Source organism: Mustela nigripes, chromosome 1 (genome assembly GCF_022355385.1).
Source record: "Mustela nigripes isolate SB6536 chromosome 1, MUSNIG.SB6536, whole genome shotgun sequence".
Lineage (NCBI taxonomy): Eukaryota > Metazoa > Chordata > Mammalia > Carnivora > Mustelidae > Mustela > Mustela nigripes.
In genome coordinates this window covers 93,460,781-93,465,466 of record NC_081557.1, presented here as the reverse complement: position 1 = coordinate 93,465,466, position 4,686 = coordinate 93,460,781, and positions in this window count along the sequence as shown.

Here is a 4,686-nt window from a genome sequence, read left to right as displayed (position 1 = left end):
GCCTGCTGGGGACAGAGCTGAGCCTTTTGATTTGCAGGTGTGGATTCTGATTCCGGTGATTTCAGCCCACTGCAGAGTGTGCCGGCAGCTCTGGGGAGCTTCATACCTTGGTTAATGAAGCCTCGGGGAATGAAGTCCTTTTATTCCACATTTTAAAAGCAAACAAAAAACCCTTCATACATCATTTGAAGAAAAGCTGCATGTATTCACAGCTGCCCATGACAAAAATACCTCGGAGCGCAGCTTCTGTTTGTCCCTTCCCGGTCGTATGTAAATAGGGCTCTTCCTAGGCAAATCTGTACAGACGAAGATTTCTTTATGCCACCTCAGTGGCAAATGTCAGGTGTTTTCTCTCCTCCTTTGCCTCCTCGAACTAGGGAAGGGCCTGCTATCCGTCATTTAGTCTTATTGGTAGATTGACGTTAGTGTGAATAAGTTGTAATACACAGTCCCATTTATACTTGAAGTCTTTTATATTTAATTATGGGAATCAAAACTTTTCTTCATTAATGTGAATTTCAGGCATTCGCTGGCAGACAGAGAGAAATGAGGGAAGTTAAGAGAGCCCTGGGATATCTTCTGTTTCCCTGCGACACTGAAGAGAAGGGCGCCCTGGGAACTGTCACACTCTCTCCCCCAGTGGCTTCTTGGGAATGGGATAGGAAGGGTGGCATGGAAGCTTCCAGAATCTCTATCCGCCATGCCCCACCAGGTTCCCCAAGTGAATGTGTAGGGGACATCAGTGCGCTGAATGGCGAACGGAATTTCAGGACGAGTCTTCAAACCCCGCTCAACCAGATATTGCCATTCCTGTATTTCTTCTTTATTGAAATTCTGGAATGGTTGCAGTTCAGACCCTCTCTCTGACCCCAGCCCTCCTTCTCATACCTCACTACAGACGAGGCTTCCTCCTCCAGTCCGGTACATGAACTTGGACAAATTTCTTAGCTTTCCTGAATCTTAGCTACCCCAAATTTTAAATAGAAATAACGACTCCCTCCCTAGGAACAGTCTGAGCGTTTGGGGATGCTATAGATAAGACGCCTAGGACAGAGCCTGCAGCTGGTGGCCCCTTTAAGTGTCTATTCATTTATTCCATTGACAATGACAGCCAGGCTGTCATCTGCTCGGCCATGAAGATACGCATTATGGGTCTCTACCCCGAGCCAGGCACTAGGCTGGCCACTGGAGACATAGTGAGGAGTGAGACAGGGTTCCCCTCATGAGACATCTGATCTAGTGAGATGGTTCTCGATCCTAGATATGCATCACAACCTTTGGTGGAAGGAGCTTTCCCTGGCCCCACGGGCATCTCCTCACTTGGAGTCTCTGGGAAGGAAAATGTTTTCGAAGTTCCTCTGATGTTGCTGGTGCATAGCCAATGAGGAGAACCACTCATGGGGTTCCATCCTTCTCTCCCCTTCCCCCCATCCTCCCACAACACTTAATCTGGATCTTCCCCTTCCCTTTGCCCCAGGGACACAAGACAGTGTAGGTTTTCGCACACATTCTTTTCTAGTTTAGTTACTATTTTATATTTTAGTTAGAATTTATATTGTTTTGGTCATAATCTCTGCTGTCCAGTATCTCTCTACTACCTAGATATTTCTGTGTCCAGTAGTCAGGATTATGACAAAGAAGCCTGTCATTGAGATGTGTCTTCTTTGTTAATAATGGTTTTGCCGGTGAACTTAACCGTGTGTCTGGCTGAGAGCTACTGTGTTTCTCTGGAGCTCCGGCTCCTTGGTGCCTTGCTGCCCACGTTCAGGCCCTACCGCAACGACCGGCTTCCTTCCGTTCATATTAATTAATGTGACAAATTATGGTAGTTAGGAGTTCAAATTTCCCATCTACATCAAGATAGTTACTGGTTGGCAAAATGATATCTTCGGATGCCAGGAGCCTCAGGATGACTAAATTCATACCAAGTACTGTAATTACTATGATGATTTATCACTCAAAAAACCCTCCATCGTACAACCAAGTCCTTCAAAGATCCATCCAATTTAGCTCAGAATCAATAGCAAATGTTATCCAAAAGTCAAGTTCTGTTGTAAGACACTAGACCCCTGACTGGTCGATAGACAGACAGACAGATATGCAGGCTATGGGTTGGTCAGTTACAATTCTAAGTTGACAGTTAGGGGTGGAAAAGAAAAAAAAAAGAAAGGAAAGGAAGAAAAAGGTTAAAATCCCTAGATTGGATGGAATGAGCTGAAGTGTTTTCAAATGGATTTGAGAAACGGAACTGTTCCCAGGCGGAAAGATAAAATGCGAAGCTGCAGTCAGTCTGGCTTTCTGGCTCGCCTAACCTTTTTACTGCCGGATAATGAGGAATCAGCTATAATTTAGACACAGTATTCTTTTCACAGATGATATTGAGGTTGGGAGGGTGGGGGAGAGGAAGGGGAAGGGAGAGAGACTCACTTTATGGCCCTGCATTATCGTTCCCTCCTGGGCAAGGGAGACAAGCGTGCCCTCCCCCAGAGGCATATCAGGGGAGTGTTGCCCTCTGTGTGTTGTTGTGACGGATTTCAAGTCAAGAGGGTGCTTGAATTGGATTTATTACAATTGGGAGAAAAGAAATTGTAATCTTTATGAGCCAACGACATGGAGTCTTATAATAAGGGAATGAGGGATCATTTCAAATTTAAAGCAAATTAGATTACTGGGGTCAAATCCTTTAGCAGAAACATCGTGCCTTCAGAGTGTTGCTTGAATATTTGATATCCTCCCCCCCCTTTCTTCCAGGTTCTGCACTAACATTTAAGTGTTTTTGAAATACTCTCATGCCGTGGAAGTACCTTAAAAAGCCAAATAATGAATGGATGGTAGAAGGGGCGTCTACTCGAATTCACTGATGAATGGGCTACACCACAGCTTGCTGTCATCGACTTCTAGACCTGTAGGGAACCTCATCCAGTCTCTCGGGAGAAGCTTGCACAAACCACTCGGGAAAGGGCACCACACTTTTGAATTTTCCATGGAAGGAGATTTCCTAGCTCTTTCAATTGCTTGTTCTGTTACCCAATCTCGGAGCAAGACCCTTCAATCCCCTTTATGTCTTCCCGAGCTTTATGTCTTCCAGCTGAAGACCTTGCCTCCCACCTGTCCTATTTGCTTACCCCCTAGTCCTTTAGAAACACCCACCACCTACATTGTTCTGACCCGGGACATTGCCCACAATTAAGTTTCACCGCCAACCAAAGATCTTTCCCACGATACCGTTTTGGAAATGTACACAGAGGCATCGATCTGTAATATGTGCATTCCGGATCCCTTTTGCTGTTCTTTCTGTTCCTTCCCCAAAACAGAAGCCAGCAGGGCTATACCCAAGTCTAGCTCTGTATCCCTGCTGCACTTCTCTGTCTCTGATTCCAAGCTTCTTGGGGGTCTCTCTACGTTTTTTTCACTTTCCATTCCTTATGTCTCTCGAGACATTGGCAAAGTAATAAAAAGACTCCAGCTCTAATCCAGCCCTGGTCTAGGATTCATTGAAAACTAAAATAAAGAACTTGAACCCAATTCTGGTCGGGGAATTAATAGGGTTTGGGAGCACAAAGATGAAAATAAATAGATGACATTTTCCATCCTCCTGTAGTTTTGGTGCTAGAACAATGGGTGGCTGGAAGTTCAAAGCTTTTTATCTTCTAGCTCTGTCAGGTTTGTGAATATAAACAATGATATCTGCCTTCTATCCAATGGTCTCAACACACCTTGTGAACACATCTGAATAATTAGCCCCATTGCAGAGGCAGAGAGTGAGAGACAATAATTAGGCATTGGGCCAACTTGTTCTCAGCAGTGGTGGCTGGAATCAGAGTCCAGGCTTCCTACCCTCCACACTATTTACTTTTCAGTCAATCCATCCCAGAGGGACCTTCCTTGCCCCTTCCACCAGCATCTCCCTTGAAACACTAATGGGCCAAGAAGACCCACAGTCATTTCTGGAATAGTAATTTCTCTGCTCCTAAGGAAGGTCTCTCTGGAGATCCCTTGTGCCAAGCAGAGGTTTAGATGATCCAAACATTGAAGTGCATATTGATTGCAGACGGATACTGTACCCTGACCCGCATCACAAGCTCTGGACTGTATTTCTCTGGAATATTAGCTTTTTATGTATTAACCTTCCGCCAGCTCCCCACGGAACAGAGCACAGGCCAAAATCAAAGGCCTGGACAGGGGTCAAAGTTTTACCTATTAAGCTACGTGGGAGCTTGACCTTGAATACTGAGTTTTGCATTAACTTAATATTGCTACAGATTCCTTAAAGAATTTAAATAATTGGGTAACCATTCTGCTTAATTCACTCTTGTTTTGTCACTCTTCTTTTTAGAAACAGGACTGAGGGGGAGGGGAAGGCCAGCAGAACTACAGACCCCTGTCTTAATCCAAGTTGTGAGGTTAGGATTTGCTCACACCTAACTGTCGTGGTTGGAAGGGCAGGGTCTCTAAGGAAGGCAGATTCCACCAGCATCAGGAAGAAGAGCTTTCAGGATGGAGGAAAGCAGGAGAGGGTGTTAAGGTATCACAGGACCATAAATCCTTGAGCTGTAAGAGACATGAAAAAATCCTCTAGTTCAGTCCCCTGCATTTAGACGAGGGAAAATTTTGGAATTTCCTTTTGCCTGGGAGAAACTGAGATCCAGCTTAGTACCAGGTTAAGTGATTTACCCAAGGTCACGC